This window comes from Rattus norvegicus, chromosome Y (genome assembly GCF_021556685.1).
Source record: "Rattus norvegicus strain SHRSP/BbbUtx chromosome Y, alternate assembly SHRSP_T2T, whole genome shotgun sequence".
NCBI lineage: Eukaryota > Metazoa > Chordata > Mammalia > Rodentia > Muridae > Rattus > Rattus norvegicus.
The window spans coordinates 44,370,150-44,388,481 of record NC_141555.1 but is presented as its reverse complement, the minus strand read 5'-3'; the positions used below and the strand labels follow the sequence as shown (position 1 = coordinate 44,388,481).

Below are 18,332 nucleotides of genomic sequence, written 5' to 3'. Positions count from 1 at the left end.
GCTGTGTCTCTCAGGAAAGATGTACATCTGGTTCCAACTATACATTTGGTGGCTCCTACAGCTATGAGGTTAGGTGGAATTTTCACATGGATTATGTACACCTAGGTCAAGAATGTAGAATCCACAAATGGCAATTCCAAACACCTCCCTCTTGTTCTTATGAACCTATTGAAGTTGAAGTTTCCCTTGACATCAAGCCATTCATCTCCCTGCACATCCTCCTGAATTTTATGTTTGTCCTGAAGTAACAACCATGGTAAAACCTCGAAAACCTTCACGTCTGGCCCTAGAGGAACAGGAAGTTAGATATTAAAGAACTGATGTCTAATGAGACTACTGAACCATATTCTATATTTCATGTTTTCCTTAGCTTTTCTGATGTCTCGAAATTTTTGGATAAACTAAGGATTTGGAAGTTCATCATTGGAAGTAGGTACATAATATTTACATTTTTATATTCAACGTTAGGTGGGACCCTCGGGTTGCCAAAATCATTGCAAAAAAACATGAAATTGGAAAACAGAATTTTTCACTTCACATTCAGGAATATATAAAGTCACCTATCAAGGAATGTACAATGAGAAACTGTAATGAAATATGAATTCAATTAAAGGATTGTAGGGAAAATGCTGGCCTTTGGGAAACAGAGATAACCTAGGATATTGAACTGTATGTCACAGTAATGGACCTGGTAATAAAATTATTATCCAGAGGAATCTCTTCCACTCCATGTTCCGAGATCTTTTCTACCCATGCAAAGCTCCTGATTATCTTTTCCTTTCAGAGCATGTAACCACTAAGGAAATAAAGAGAAGTTTCTAGCTTTAAAGACATGTAGTATGAAAAGGTTTCCATTGTTTCACAGGAGACAAACCTTGCAAGGGCACCCTCGAATCTGGTCATTGAAAGGAAAACACTTTAGCAGGTAGGCCATGGCAATTCTCAGTGACATCACCATTAGGCCTATCTAAAAAAATCTGTTGTATCCTGGAGATCCCTAGTTTCTTCTGTGATGAAACAAGTGTTGTCCTGACAGAAGTTGCCTTTCCAGTAGTCCTTCAGTACCTCTAGGGTTTACTATTTGGCCTCTAATTCAGCATAAACAGCCTTTGGGAAGGAGAAAAAAGAGGATGAAGTGATCAAAGATGGGAAGAAGGAAGCTGGCCTTCTGCTTTGTTATAAAAAAAAAGAAATATGTGGTCCATGGGAAATCTCAGTCATTTCTGGGTAGTGGTTGAGAAGGTTTGCTGAAAAGATAGTATTGATTGGAGCCTTCCAAATATGGTAATCAGGAGATGGGAGCCTCTCAGATGCATCTGGACTTCCCTGCTAGTTATGGTTCCTGGAAGTCGGAGAATTTATATCATTCATGTCTTTTTTCCAAAGCCAAGTGTTGGGAAGGGCACAGTTTTCTTTAAAGCTGATGGTTTTGGTCCTAAGGAAGAAGGGAAAGACAAGTATTGTGTCCTCAGCTCAGAGTAAATTACTCCGTGCTTTGGATTCCTAGAGTGCAGATTGTGTCTGACACTGATATCTGGGAGAGAAAATTGCTTCTATTTGAGATTTCACCATCTTCGTCTTTGAACTAGTATTACTCTGACTATCATTCCCTGACAGTGACCCTTTAGATTTCTGAGTCAAAGGGTGTAATTAATTGGCAGTTTCTTTTCTTTTATTTCTTTCATTTTTTTCTTTTTTAGCAAAATATATAGCTTTTTTAAATTTGATATTTCTATATTTACATTACAAATGTTATTCCTTTTTCAATTTCCTGTCTCTAAGATCCCTAACCAGTCCACCTCCCATTCTACTATAATCCCCTTACTACCCCTTTGCATTCCCATGAACTGTGAATCAAATATAGGGAGGACCAAGAGCTTCTACTTCTGTTGATTCCCAAGAAGGCCATCTGGTACTAAATATGCAGTGGGAGCCATAGGTATGTCCATGTACATTCGTTGAATATTGGTCTAGTACTAGAAAGCTCTGGTTCATTGACATTGTTTTTCTTATGGATTTGCAAACCCCTTTACCTCTTGTAATCCTTTCTCAAAAGTTATCAACAAGAGTTCCATTTACAAGTAACTGGTTTGCCACAAGCATTCACTTATGTAATTGACATATTCTAGCTGTGTTTCTCAGGAAATGTCTATATCCTCTTCCTGGCAGAATGCACTTCTTAACTTCAACAATCTTATCTTATTTTGGTGGCAGATCTATCTATCTATCTATCTATCTATCTATCTATCTATCTATCTATCTATCTATCATATATATATTGGCTCCTATGTGAGGTTAGATGGAATTTACCATTGATTCTGCGCATCTAGAACAAGAATGTAGAATCTACAGATGCAAAGGTCCCTCCTGTCCTTATGAACTTATTGAAATTGAGGTTTCAGTTGAACTCAAAACATTTCTTTCCCTGCCCATCCACCTAAGTCTTATGTTTGGCCTGAAAAAAGAATCATTGTAAAATATCCAAAAACCTCAAGTGTGGCCATGGGAACACAAGAAGGAAGATATTGCAGAAATGATATCAAATGGGAATAGAGAAACGAATTGTATAGTACATGTTGTCTTTGATTTACTGATGTATGATAATTTTTGGATAAAATAAGAATTTGGAGTTTATCATTTGAAGTAGGTACAAAATATTTACACTGTTCTCTGCACTCTATACTTCGGCCCTCTTTTTTGCCAAAATCATTACAAAAATGCAATTGTAAAAGAGAATTTTTGAGTACACTTTCAGGAATGAATACAAAGTGCCCTATCTAGGAATGAAGAATTAGAAAATGAAATACAATATTCACTCAATTAAAGGTCGGTATGGAAAATAATGGCCTTTGGGAAACAGAGAAAAACTAGGAAATTGAACTGTATGTCACAGGAATGGACCAGGGAGCAAAATTATTATCAAGAAGAATCTCCTCCACTCCATCTTTCTAGATCTTTTCTACCCATGCCAAGTCCCGATTAATTTTGTCCATTCAGACCATGTAAATACTAATGCAGCAAAGAGAAGTCTCTAGCGTTAGAGAGATGGAGTACAAAAGGTTTCCACTGTGTCATAGGAGACTCTCCTAGAAAGGGCACCGTCAAATCTGGTCAATGTAAGGAAATCTGTTTAGCAGGTAGTCCATGGCAGTTCTCAGTGACATCATCCTTAGTACCCCCGTAATATATCTCTTGTATCCTTGAGAGCCCTATCTTCTTCTATGTTGTCACAAGTGTTGTCCTGACAGCAACTGCCTCTCAGATATTCATTCCATATATCTATGGTTTACTAATTGGCCTATAATTCAGTGTAAAGAGCCATTTGGGAGGGAGGACAAATAGGATGAAGATATCAGAGATGGGGAGATGAAAGCTGACCTTCTGTCTTGGTACAAAAAAGGTCCTTGGGAAAGCTCTCTGAGTCCTTAGTAGGTGTTGAGTTGTTTCATGAAGAGATTGTCTTGATCTGAGCCGTCTACAAATGGGAATTAGAAGCTGGGGTCCTCTCAGAAGCATCTGGACTTCCTGCTCTTACAGTTCCTGGAAATCAGAGAGTTTATATCATTAATTTCTTTATCCCAAAACCCAAGTTTGGGAAGGTCACAGTTGTTTTCCTGACAGCTCATGGCTTTTATTCTTTTTGCCCAGAAGAAAAATGTCCTAAGGAAGAAGTGAAAGACAAGTACTATGTCCTCATCTCAGGGTAAACTCCTCCACGCTTTGGATTCCTATAGTTCAGTTTGTGTCTGACACTGATATCTGGGAGAGAGAAGTGCTTCTAGTCGACTCTTAATCATATCAGTCTTTTCACCATTATTATTCTGATTACCATTCCCTGACAGTTACTCATTATATTTCTGAATTAATAGGTGAGAATGGCTAGCAGTTTCTTTTTTCATTTCTTCCATTTTTTTTAGTAAATTTTTGCTTATTTTATTGGCTATTTCTATATTTACATTTCAAATGCTATTTTCTTTCCAAATTTCCTCTCCATAAGGTTGTAACTGGACCGACTCCCCTTCTTTTACAACCCTCCTTACTGCACCTTGACCTTTCCTTGAACTGGGAACCAAACATGAGAAGGACCAAGGGCTTCTACATCCATTGGTGCCCAAGGAATCCATCCTCTGCCACATATGCTGTTGGAGCCATAGGACTTTCCATGGACAGATTTTGAATATTGGTTTAGTGTCAGAAAGCTCTGGTTTGTTGGAATAGTTGTTTTTATGGGGTTGAAAGTCCCTTCAGCTCTTGTAATCCTTTCTAAATATCTACCAAGAAGAGACATGCTTTCTGTTCACCAGTTTACCACTAACATTCACTTCTGTATTTAACATGCTCTAACTATGACTCTCTGGAAAGATCTTTCTCCAGTTCTTGGCAGCATGCACCTCTTAGCTTCATCAATCTTATGTAATTTTGGTGTCTCCTACACCTATGAGGTTTGGTGGAATTTTAACATGGATTATGCACAACTGGGTCAAGAATGTAGAATCCACAAATGACAATGCCAAATAGATGCCATTCTCTACTTATGAAACTATTGAAGTTAAGTTTTCCCTGGACCTCAAGACATTCCTCTCACTGTCCATCCTCCTGAACCTTATGTTTGGCCTGAACAAAGAATCAGGTTAAAAAACCCTCAACCCTCATGTCAGAACCTTGGAAATAAGGAAGGGAGATATTAGAGAACTGATTATCTTTTGGGACTACAGAACCACATTCTAGAGTTGATATTGTCCTTTGCTTTACTGATGTCTGTGATTATTGGATAAAATAAGGATTTGGGAGTTTATCATTTGAAGTAGGTACACAATATTTACACTGTTATATTCACTTTATCATTGGGCCAAAATCATTGCAAAAAATGGAATTTTAAAACAGAATTTTTGAGTAAACATTCAGGAATATTTATAAAGTTCCCTATCAAGGAATGTACAATAAGAAATTGAAACACAATATTCATTCAATTAAAGGTCTGTAGGGAGAATACTGGCCTTTGGGAAACAGAGAAAACCTACAAAATTTTTATGTATTTCACAGGAATGAACCTGGGAAAAAATTATTATCTAGAAGAATCTCCTGCACTCCATTTTCTTAAATCGTTTATACACATGCCAAACCCATAGCTAACTTTCCCCATTCAAAGCATGTAACCACTCATGAAGAAAAGAGATTTCAACAGTTTTAGAATGATGGACTATGTAAAGGTTTCCACTGTGTCACAGGAGACGTACCTGGAAAGGGCACTCAAAATCTGGTCAATGTAGGGAAATCTGTTTAGCAGGTAGGACATGGCAGTTCACAGTGACATCATGATTTGGCCCTACTGCAAGTATCTCTTGTAACCTGGACTCCCTAGCTGCTTCTGTGACATCACAAGTGTTGTTGTGGCTGCAACTGCCTCTCTGATATTCTTGCAGTACCTCTAGGGTTTAATAATTGACCTCTAATTCACGGTAAACAGCCATATGGGAGGGAGAACAAAGAGGATAAAGATTTCAGTGATGTGGAGAAGGAAGCTGGCCTTCTATCTTTGTATAAAAAAAGGAAGATGTACATCATCCTTGGGATAGCTCAGAGTCCTTAGTAGGGATTGAGTGGGATCTCTGAAGAGTTAGGCTTGATGTGAATCTTCCACATATGGGAATCAGGAGCTGGGAGCCTTTCAGAAGCATCTGGACTTACCTGTTCATATCATTCCTGGAAGTCAAAGAGTGTATATCATTATTTTTTTTTATTCCAAAGCCAAGTGATGGGCAGGACACAGTTGTTTTGCTGAGATCTCATAGCCTTATTCTTTTTGTCAAGAAGAAAATGGTCCTAAGGAAGAATGGAAAGACAAGTATTGAGTCCTCGCCTCAGAGTAAATTCCACCATGCTCTGGATGCCTATAGTGCAGTTTTTGTCTGATACTGATATCTGGGAGAGAGAAGTGTTTCTAGTTGAGTCTTCATCATCTCAGTCTTTCCATTAGTATTACTCTGACTATCATTCCATGAAAATGACTTTTACATTTCTGAGTCAATAGCTGTGAATACTTCGCAGTGTTCTTTTCTTAAATTTCTTTATTTCTTTTTATTTTTTTAGCAAATTTTATTCCTGTTTTAATTGGGTATTTCTATATTTACATTTGAAATGTTATTTCCTTTCCCTATTACCTGCACATATGATCCCTAACCGGCCCCACTCCTCTTTTTCTATAACTCCCCTACTGTCCGTTTTCAATTCACTGATTTGCCTCTAGAATTCACTTCTTTATTTGATATGCTCTAGCTGTGTCTCACAGGAAAGATCTCTATACAGTCCCTGGCACAATGCACTTCTTAGCTCCATCAATCTTATCTAGTTTTGGTGACTGATGTGGATATATTTTTGCCACATGTACGGCCTGCTCTGAATGGGATTTCCTCAGTCTCTGCTCGAAATTCATAGATATTATTGTGTCCACCTTTTGAAAAGGATTAAAGCATGCACATTTTGTGTATCATTTTATTGAGCTTCCAGTTGTCTGTGACCTGCATCTTTGGTAATTTTAGCTTTTGTGCCAATATCCACTTTTGGTGTTTTCATAAAATGTGTGATTTCATACCATTTTGTGATTGGGTAACCTCAATCATTATGATATTTTCTAGATCATCCCATTTGTCTTTGGCTTTCTTGAGATAATTGGTTTTAAGAGTTGAGTAGTACACAATTGTTTAGATGTACTACATTTTCTGTATTCATTCCTCTGATGAATGCCATTACGGATTATTCTAGCTCTTGGGTATTATACATAAGGCAGCTCCCAGAAATGAACCCACACACCTATGGGCACTTTACTTTTGACAAAGGAGCCAAAACCATTCAATGGAAAAAAGAGCATTTTCAGGAAATGGTGCTGGTTCAACTGGAGGTCAGCATGTAGAAGAGTGCAAACCGTTCCATGCTTATCACCGTGTGCAAAGCTTAAGTCCAAGTGGATTAAGGACCTCCAAATCAAACCAGATACAGTCAAACTAATAGAAGAAAAACTAGGCCAGCATCTCAAACACATGGGCACTGGAAAAAATTTCCTGAACAAAACACCAATGGTTTATGCTCTAAGATCAAGAATTGACAAATGGGGTCTCATAAAACTGCAAAGCTTCTGGAAGGGAAAGGACACTGTGGTTAGGATAAAACGGCAACCAAGAGATTGGGAAAAGATATTTACCAATCCAACAACAGATAGAGGGCTTATATTCAAAAGATGCAAAAAACCCAAGAAGTTAGACAAATAACCCTATTAAAAATGGGGTTCAGAACTAAACAAAGAATTCACAGCTGAGGAATGCCAAATGGCTGAGAAACACCTAAAGAAATGTTCAACATCTTAAGTCATAAGGGAAATGCAAATCCAAACAACCCTGAGATTTCACCTCAAACCAGTGAGAATGGCTAAGATCAAAAACTCAGGTAAAATAAATGCTGGCGAGGATGTGGAGAAAGAGGAACACTCCTCCACTATTGGTGGGAGTGCAAACTGGTACAACCATTCTGGAAATCAGTCTGGAGATTCCTAGGAAAATTTCACATTGAACTACCTGAGGATCCAGCTGTACCACTCTTCGGCATATACCCAAAAGATGCCCCAACATATAAAAAAGACACATGCTCCACTATGTTCATCACCCCCTTATTTATAATAGCCAGAAGCTGGACAGAACCCAGATGCCCTTCAACAGAGGAATGGATACAGAAAATGTGGTACATTTACTCAATGGAATATTACTCAGATGTCAAAAACAATGCCTTTATGAAATTCATAGACAAATGGTTGGAGCTTGAAAACATCATCCTGAGTGAGGTAACCCAATCACATAAAAACACACATGGCATGCACATGATAAGTGGCTATTAGCACAACTGCTTGAATTACCCTAGATGCATAGAACACATGAAACGCAAGATGGATGATCAAAATGCGAATGCTACACTCCTTCTTTAAAAGGTGAATAAGAATACCCTTGGCAGGGAATAGAGAGGAAAAGATTAAAACAGACACAGAAGGAACACCCATTCAGAGCCTGCCCTACATGTGGCCCTTACATATACAGCTACCCAATTATACAAGATGGATGAAGCAAAGAAGTGCAGGCCGACAGGAGGCGGATGCAGATCTCTCCTGAGATACACAGCCAGAATACAGCAAATACAGAGTCTAAGGCCAGTAGCAAACCACTGAACTGATAACAGGACCCCCGTTGAAGGAATCAGAAAAAGAACTGGAAAGCTTGAAGGGGCTCAACATCTCATATGAACAAAAATGCCAACCAAGCTGAGCTTCCAGGGACTAAGCCACTACCTAAAGACTATACATGGACTGACCCTGGACTCTCATTTCATAGCTAGCATTGAATATCCTAGTAAGATCACCAGTGTAAGGGGAAGTCCTGGGTCCTGCTAAGACTGAACCCCCAGTGAATATGATTGTTGTGGGGAGGGCGGCAATGGGGTGAGGATGGAGAGTGGAACACCCATATAGAAGGGGAGGGGAGGAGTTAGGTGAATGTTGGCCCGAAAACCAGGAAAGGGAATAACACTGGAAATGTAAATAAGAAATACTCAAGTTAATAAAAAAAAAGAAAAGAAAAGAAATGGCATGCTAAAAAAAAAGAAGTTAAAAACATATATGATATTTTTAAAAAGGCATTTTTTTTTCCATCCACTCTATGTTGGGAAGCAGAATAAGCAGGTTTTTCTTTGTTTTTATTTTGATAACTGTCACTGAATCTCCTTTGTCAAATAAATAAGTTTATTTTTCTTCTGCTTGCATCCTGTCTGACCTTCCGATTGCTTTTAGCAACAGACCTCAGAACAGATGAAGCTAACGGGGGTAGAGACATTACAGTTATTGTCCTGCTTTGTACCCGAGGCTGTCAGAAAGTGTTCAGTAGTTTAAGGTGCTAAGTCCTGGAATGGCTTGTTGTATAACATATAGCTTTAAGTCTTGTTAGGATAAAAGTCTTCAAGAGCTTGGTAGGACTTACTTCTAAAGTATATACTAATAAGTATTAATAAAAATAGTAAAAATAGTAATAAACAATAATAAGAATAGGTGACTGGGATTTTTAATGAAAGGAATAATGGCAATTTTATTGACCAAACTTTTAAGATAGAAAAGGTTTCTTAAACATTCTGCAAAGGAAGACAAAATTCTCAAAGGAGCATGCTGAATGTGGTAGTTTAATGTCTTTTCCTAGCAAGAATTCATAGGCAAATAAAAGCTAAGGAAAGAACTGTTGAGTGTGATTTTATGCAGAAAAGGAGTAAACCTGCATGTTTTTCACATGGAAGGATGGGCTGTGTCATATGCCATCATTGCTTATACATGGGAAGTATAGCCTCAGCTTTCAAATGTAGTTGTGTGACTTGATATGGATGGTAAATGCTGAAGGATGTGATAGGTTGTTGAGTCCAGGACAATGATGTAAGGGATAACACAGGGGTCATGCATTTTTTTTCCTTCTTGTCTCACTCTTCTGTTGTTACAATTGCCATGAATGATCTCATCATTCAGGGGACTGGAGTGAACAAAATGATTTTGAGGAGCATGGGAGCAGATTCTTCAAAGATCATGTAGAATATGAAAGCTGAATGCTGATATCTAATGCTATTAGATTTGTGAATTTGCTTCTTTGTTGTCATTGTAGACAACATAAACAATGTGGATGTACCAAAAGTGAAATAATAATGGAACGTTTATATGTTAATATTATGAATATTTCGTATCATTTATTTTCTCCCCCTCCATCACTTTTTACAATAAACTAAATGTACTCAAAAAAAAAAAAAAAAAAAAAGAAGGCCATAAGTGGTAAGCAGAAGAGTAAATCTGAATAATAATAAAGTCTGTTAAAACAAACATGAAAAGGGCTAGAAGCGAGCAAGCAACCCATGGAGAAAGACCAATATACCTCTTGAAAATAAAGTGAACATTGGAAAATAAGTGCTGTAATTGGAAGTAAAAGGTACAGAAAGTCCTACAGTTAGGACAGTGATGGCACCCAGGCTACTGTACTCCAAGAATCTATAGTAAAACTTAAAATTGTGACAAAGCAATTGATTTCATAATGGTCACTGGATCTACATATTCAGTCTTCAATAATGTACTGTGACAATTACCTGATCAAAAGGTACCATTCACGGTAGCAAAAGGAAAACTTCCTTAATGTCTCTGAAGCAGCAAACATGCCATTGACATAGGCAAGGGGATAATAACTCACCTGTTATTAATCATGTCTCATTGCCCCCCTTCTTCCTGTTTCCTTCTGGCAAGAGGCCTCTTGCATAAACAGAAAGCAACCATCATCTTTTTGAAAAATTAGACACAGTTCGACTTACATATACTAACAAAGTTAACCTTTTTTCTGTTTACCAAAAGAATATCTTCTTTGTGAAAGTCCTGAACCGTATTAAAAAGATAGTTGGACTAAAACTCACACTTGTAGTTTCAGATTAGTAGTGAAGAATCCTAGGTATATTGGGAGAATCTATCTTCCCATACCTGTCCCTAAAACATAATCCCATAATTATTCAACTAACCAGATCATTTGTGCATATGTAGATTAAATAATGCACACTCTGGAAGCAAAGGGAGAGATACAGTCTATATTACCAACTGAAAGAGATGGGCATCCTGATATCCTCACAGTCTCACTGGAGTTGTTGTCATTACTTGAGAAGAAACTGGGCTATTTATCATATGAACTATCCAAGATATGAGGGACTGGCAATAGAGGGTAGAGACTACCAACCCCATAGTTCCGATCTCATATACACTCAGAAGTCTGAATCTCCAGTAAAGTATGTAGATTTTCTTGTTCTTGGAAGATGTATTCTTCAGGTGCTTTTTGCAAAGGAGATAAAATTAACATTTGAATGACCATTTCAGAATGAGTTAAAGTGGGCAAATACCTTAGACCCTATTCTTTCATGGATTTCAAAATTCTTCAGTCCTGTCTGTTGATGGCCTCAGAAGTTTCACAGGTTGACACCCTTACAACAGAGAGATAACCTCCTCCTCTCTCCTGAAGCTCAAAATAATTGAACAAGGGACACTGAGGCACTGGTCCAAGAGTTATAATCACTTAGCTAGCAAGGGTGAGCTAGGAATGTTCACATTTCTATATTAGGAGGACAACAATATTGGCAAAAATCTGGGGGAGGCAAAAGGAACCTGTATCATAGAATGGTTGATGTAATCCCACTGTTCTCAACTCCGGAGGTACTAGACAGGTTTGAGAGATTATTTGTGTGTGTGGGTATTGCTCTGCCTGGATACCAGGGTTTTGGAGAAACAGCAAATCCTAGATACCCCAGAACACATGGGGATACTAGAACCTAATCTGCGTGGAGACAGATGGTATGGAGTTTGATACTTGATAGTTCATTGTGGTTTAACTCCTAGAATTTCAAGGTTCCTCAGAATGTTTCCATCTTTTTTTTTTCACGAAACACATGAAAAGACACTGCATGAAGGATTTACATGAACATTTTAGGGCCGTGAAAACACCTTGTGTGCATCTCTCTAAACAACTGGACCTTGTAGCCTCAGGAATGATCACTTGTCTAAAGGCTATATTAGCTGCCCCTCTTCTGTGAAAGAAGCAAGGTAGTTAATTCTGTGTCAGCATTTTATACTCCTATCAGACAAGAGAGTTGAAGCCTTTCTACAAGGAACACCACAATCTGGCTTCTATTATTTTTCTCATCTATATTAACTTGATTATTTCTTATTTACATTTCGATTGCTATTCCCCTTCCTGGTTTCCGGGCTAACATCCCCCAACCCCTCCCCCTCCCTTTCTATATTTGTGTTCCCCTTGCCAACCTACCCCCAATTACCACCCTCCCCCCAACAATAACATTCACTGGGGGTTCAGTCTTGGCAGGATCAAGGGCTTTCCCTTCCACTGGTGCTCTTACTAGGCTATTCATTGTCCCTATGAGTTTGAAGCCAGGGTCAGTCCAAGTATAGTCTTTAGGTATTGGCTTAGTCCCTGGGAGCTCTAGTTGTTTGGCATTGTTGTTCATATGGGGTCTTGAGCCCATTCCAGCTCTTTCAGTGCTTTTTCTGATTCCTTCAACTGGGGCCCCGTTTTCAGTTCAGTGGTTTGCTGCTGGCAGTCATCTATGCATTTCCTGTATTCTGGCTGTGTCTCTCAGGAGAGATCTATATCCAGTTCCTGTCAGTCTGCACTTCTTTGCTGCTTCATCCATCTTATCTAGTTTGGTGGCTGTATATATATGGGCCACATGTGGGGCAGGCACTGAATGGGTGTTCCTTCTGCCCCTGTTTTAAAATTTGCCTCCCTATTTTCTCCCAAGTGTATTCATGAGACCCTGGCTTCTATATGTCCCTGTTGCACACTTACAGATACTATTCCTGCACCATCCTGGAGTGTAGTTAAGAAGACCCACTTGACATAAATCCTGTTACCCTGTTGTGTGGTGTAGACCCACAGATGCTCATCACTGACTGTCCAAGGTAACAACAATGGTCCAATTTATCTAGACAGACCTAATGGATTACTGCAAAACCCCATCCCAAGAAAGACACTAATGCAATAGTCAGCACAGTTGGTAGTATTTTCATTAAACATTGAGCAAGGTATCGAGTAGCTTCAATAGTTACTGTTATTGAAATTATTTCACGGAAGCCTTAGGGCCAGGTACCTAGGCCCAGAGAAGAGAACTGATTTATCACTCTGACTCAGGATGTCAAATAAGGAAAGGGGAAACCTGTCATCTTGTACATCCACAGACATTATGCTTTGGATACTCCACATGTCTTTTTTAAAATACAGAGACAAAATTGTCCTTTTTGCTGAGTAAAGGACATTAAGAATTTAGAGAAGGTCTTGGCTCTCCAAGAGAATATTTGGATTCCCCTATGATCTGCTAGGCTTACTACTATGGACATCAAAGAGATGTCTGCCTTGTGACTAAAGGTAACAAGATCACTGACCTGGATTCCCAACAAGTGTCCCTAAAACCCATCATCATACTGACCTGCTACCTGAGACTTCACAGTATAAATAAGATGTGAGCATGCAAAAGAATCAAATGGCTACCTTGAATCACAGGTTGGTAGTGAACAGGAGAAGGAAAGATCATTCTTTCAGAAACAATTGGCAGTTTTCTGGTAATTCAGCTTGACCAGGCTACCTGTCTTGGGTCCACAGAACTCTATGAATTGCCAGTAACAATGTATATTATAACTACCTACATTGAACGGCATGGCAGGATATGTCAAAGACAGACGTCAGGTTTATATTGTACATTAAATAATCTAGAACATTACAAAATTAATGTATATCATACATTAATATATATTCCCCTATCATATAAAAATGTAATTTAAATTAATGAATTAAGACATAAAACCCAACTTTAACTTCATTGCATATTAACATGAATATTCTCAAATACATTAAAATAATGATTTATGGACATATTTGTGTTATCAGACATACACCATAAAAGTCATAAACCTTTCTCTTCAATAATACTATTACCTACCCCAATTGGTTTCTATTTCTACCATTCTCTGCAAAATCAACAACCTGCCCACTAGTCCCCCTCTTCTCGCTCAGGGCCCATACAACATGGGGGTGAATAACGTGAAACTTTACCAGGCATCTGGTTCTTAATTCAGGGCCATTTACTGCTTTACCATCCATACATTCTCCTGAATAAGACATCTCTATGGTAACGGGTCTAATTAATGAATGATCATCACAACTGCGATGTCATACATTTAGTATTTTTTTTTCGGCTGCCTTCAGTCAACATACCTGCTCAAGATGTTTTGCAGGTAGGCCATGGCAGGTCTCAGTGACATCATCATTAGGACCTCCTGGAAAAATCTCTTGTATCCTGGAGGGCTCTAGCTTCTTCTGTGATGTTACAGGTGTTGTCGTGAAAGCAACTGCCTCTCAGCTATTCATTCATTACCTCTAGGGTTTACTAAATGGCCTTTGATTCAGAGCAAACAGCCATTTGGGAGGGAGAAGAAAGAGGATGAAGATATCAGAGATGGGGAGAAGAAGCTGGCCTTACCTTGGTATAAAAAAAATGAAGAAATATCTTGTCCATGGTAAAGCTCAGTGAATCTTGTGTAGGGTTTAGTTGGTTTGATGAAAAGATAACATTGATCAGAGCCTTCCTCATATGGGAATCAGGAGCTGGGAGCCTCTCAGCAGCTGGACTTCCCTGCTTGTTATGGTTCCTGGATGTCAGAGAGTTTATAACATTAACTTGTTTATCCCAAATCTGAGTGTTGGGAAGGGTACAATAGTTTTCTTGAGAACTCATGGCTTTTGTTCTTTTTGCCCAGAAGAAAATGTCCTAAGGAATAATGGAAATATAAGCATTGTGTCCTAAGCTCGGTATAAAGTGCTCCATGCTTTGGATTCCTATAGTGCAGTTTGTGTCTGACACTGATATCTGGGAGAGAGAAGTGCTTCTAGTTGAGACTTCACCATCTCAGTCTTTCACTAGTATTACTCTACTACCCTTCCCTGATAGTGATCCTCTAGATTTCCGAGTTAATGGATGTGATTATCTGGCAGTTCTCTTTTCTTCAATTTCTTCCATTTTTTTTTATTTTTTAGCAAATTTTATTGCTTTTTTAACTGGATGTTTCTATATTTACATTTAAAATGTTTTTTTTCCCTTTCCCAGTTTCCTGCCCATAAGATCCCTACCCGTTCCCTTCCCCTAATCCCCCTTAAGTCCTTCCTTTAATCCCCCTTAACTCCACTTGGCATGCCCTTGAACTAGGAGAGAATCCTAGGGAGGACCAAGGGCTTCTCCTTCCATTGGTGCACAACAAGGCCATCCTCAGCCACATATGCAGTTGTAACCATAGATCTGTCAATGCACATTCTTTGAATATTGGTCTAGTACCAGAAAGATCTAGTTTTTTGGCATTGTTGTTTTCATGGTGTTGAAAGCACCTTCAGCTCTTGTAATCCTTTTTCAAAATCTTCCAACAAGAGGTCTGTTTTCAGTACACTGTTTGCCACTAGCATTCTTGTTTATAGTTGACCGGCTCTAGATATGTCTTTCAGGAAATATCTACATCTGGTTCCTGGCAGAATGCACTTCTTAGCTTCATCAATCTTCTCTAGTTTTGGTGGTATATATATATATATATATATATATATATATATATATATATATATATATATATATATATATATATATACACACACACACAAACACACTTTTGGTTTCTCCTACAACTATGAGGGTAGGTGGAATGTTAACATGGATTCTGCATAACTTTGTCAAGAATGTAGAATCCACAAATGACAATGCCAAATAGACTACCTCCTGTTCTTATGAACCTATTGAACTTGAGGTTTCACTGGACCTCAAGCCATTCCTCTCCCTGTACATCCTCCTGAATCTTATGTTTGGCCTGAAGTAAGATCATGATAGAACATCCAAAACCCTCAAGTCTGGCCATGGGAACACAGGAAGATACATTTTTGAGAACTGATATCTAATGGGACTACAGAACCACATTCTGTAGTCCATGTTGTCCTTTGCTTTACTGATGTCTGATAAATTTTGGATAAAATGAGGATTTGGGAGTTTATCATTTGAAGTAGATACACAATTTTAAACTTATATTCACTCTAAAGCTGGGCCTTCTTTGAAGCCAAAATCATTGCAAAAAATTGAACTGGGAAACAGAATTTTTGAATACACATTCAGGAATATATGTAAAGTCCACTATCAAGGAATGTACAGTAAGAAAATGTAATACAATATTCTTTCAATTAAAGGTCTGATGGGAGAATACTGCCCTTTGAGAAACAGAAAACCCCTAGGAAATTGAATTGTCTTTCACAGGAATGGTCCAGTGAATAAAATTATTATCCAGAAGATTCTCCTCCACTCCAAGTTCCTAGTTCTTTTCTACCCATGCCAAGCCCCTAACTAATTTTCACCATTCAGAGCATGTAACCACTAATGATGCAAAGAGAGGTCTCTTTCTTTATGGAGATGGAGTATGTAAAGATTTCCACTGTTTCAAACGACACACTCCTGGAAAAGACACCCTCTAATCTTGGCAATGTAATGGAAGCTGCTCAGCAGTAGGCCATGGCAATTCTCAGTTACATCATAATTAGGCCCTCCCTGAAAAACCACTTGTGTCCTGGAGAGCCCTACCTTCTCCTGTGATGTCACAAGTTTTGTTGTGTCTGCAAATACCTCTCAGATATTCTTTCAATACCTATAGGGTTAACTAATTGGCCTCTAGTTCAGAGCAAAGAGCAATTTGGGAATGAGAACAAAGAGGGTGAAGAGCTCAGCGATGGGGAGAACAAAGATGGCCTTCTGTCTTGGTAGAAAAAAAATGAAGAAATATGTCGACCCTGGAAAATTTCAATGAGTCTTTGGTAGGAGTTGAGTAGGTAAGTTGAAGAGATAGAATTGATCTGAGCCTTCCACATATGGGATCAGGTGTTCAGACTCGGTCAGAAGAATCTGGACTTCCCTGCTTCTAGTGATTCCTGTAAGTCAGGGAGTTTATATCATTAATATCTTTATAACAAAAGCCATTTGTTGGGAAGGGGGCTGTCCTTTTCCTTAGAGCTCATGGCTTTTATTTTTTTGCCCAAAAGAAAAAAGTCCTAAGGAAGAAGTGAAAGACAAGTATTATGTCCTTATCTCAGAATAAACTCCTCGATTATTTGGATAACCTTAGTTCAGTTTGTGTCTGATACCGGTATTTGGGAGTGAGACATGTTTCTAGTTCATCATATCAGTCTTTTCAATAATATTTCTCTGACTCCTGATCGTGAATCCTTAGATTTCTCAGTCAATATGTGTTTAAATGGCAGTTTTCTTATCTTTAACTTATTTATTTTTTTCATTTTTTAGCATTTTTTTGCTTTATTAATTTGATTTGTCCATATTTACATTTCAAATATTTTTGCCTTTCCCTGTTTCCTGCCCATAAGATCCCTAACCGGTCCCCCTACCTTTTTTGTATAATCACTCTTACTGCATTTTGACATTCCCTTGAATTGGTAATAAAACCTCATGTAGACCAAGGGCATCTCCTTCCATTGGGGCCGAACAAAACCAGTCTCTGCTACATATGCAGTTCGAGCCATAGGGCTATCCATGTACAATCTTTCAATATCCATATAGTACCAGAAAACTCTGTTTCGTTGGCATTGATTTTCTTTATTTTTTTGTTTGTTTGTTTGTTTGTTTTGTGGTATTTATTTCCCTACTTTTCTTTCTTTTTTTTTATTAACTTGAGTATTTCTTATATACATTTCAAGTGTTATTCCCTTTCCCGGTTTCCGGGCAAAAGTCCCCCTCCCCCCTCCCCTTCCTTATGGGTGCCCCTCTCCCTACCCTCCCCCCTTTGCCGCCCTCCTCCCATAGTCTAGTTCACTGGGGGTTCAGTCTTAGCAGGACCCAGGGCTTCCCCTTCAACTGGTGCTCTTACTAGGATATTCATTGCTACCTATGGGGTCAGAGTCTAGGGTCAGTCCATGTATAGTATTTAGGTAGTGCCTTAGTCCCTGGAAGCTCTGGTTGCTTGACATTGTTGTACTTTTGGGGTCTCGAGCCCCTTCAAGCTCTTCCAGTTCTTTCTCTGATTCCTTCAATGGAGGACCTATTCTCAGTTCAGTGGTTTGCTGCTGGCATTCGCCACTGTATTTGCTGTATTCTGGCTGTGTCTCTCAGGAGCAATCTACATCCGGCTCCTGTCGGTCTGCACTTCTTTGCTTCATCCATCTTGTCCAATTGGGTGGCTGTATATGTATGGGCCACATGTGGGGCAGGCTCTGAATGGGTATTCCTTCTGTGTCTGTTTTAATCTTTGCCTCCCCCTTCCCTGCCAAGGGTATTCTTTTTCCTCATTTAAAGAAGGAGTGAAGCATTCACATTTTGATCATCTGTCTTGAGTTTCGTTTGTTCTAGGGATCTAGGGTAATTCAAGCATTTGGGCTAATAGCCACTTATCAATGAGTGCATACCATGTACGTCTTTCTGTGATTGGGTTAGCGCACTCAGGATGATATTTTCCAGTTCCAACCATTTGCCTACGAATTTCATAAACTCGTTGATTTTGATAGCTGAGTAATATTCAATTGTGTAGATGTACCACATTTTCTGTATCCATTCCTCTGTTGAAGGGCATCTGGGTTCTTTCCATTTTCTGGCTATTATAAATAAGGCTGCGATGAACATAGTGGAGCACGTGTCTCTTTTATATGTTGAGGCATCTTTTGGGTATATGCCCAAGAGAGGTATAGCTGGATCCTCAG

General features: G+C 38.7%; 1 long non-coding RNA gene across 1 annotated transcript in view; it reads right to left on the bottom strand.

Moving 5' to 3' along the window:
• Positions 1–936: 936 nt before the first annotated feature.
• Positions 937–18,332, bottom strand: part of LOC134484420 (uncharacterized) — a 66,343-nt gene continuing 48,947 nt past the window's right edge. Inside the window, exons 2-4 of the long non-coding RNA XR_015647444.1 lie at positions 5,689–5,823; positions 3,379–3,540; positions 937–1,435 (exon numbers count right to left, since the gene is read on the bottom strand). This is a non-coding gene — a long non-coding RNA (uncharacterized LOC134484420). The remainder of the gene's footprint in view (positions 1,436–3,378; positions 3,541–5,688; positions 5,824–18,332) is intronic.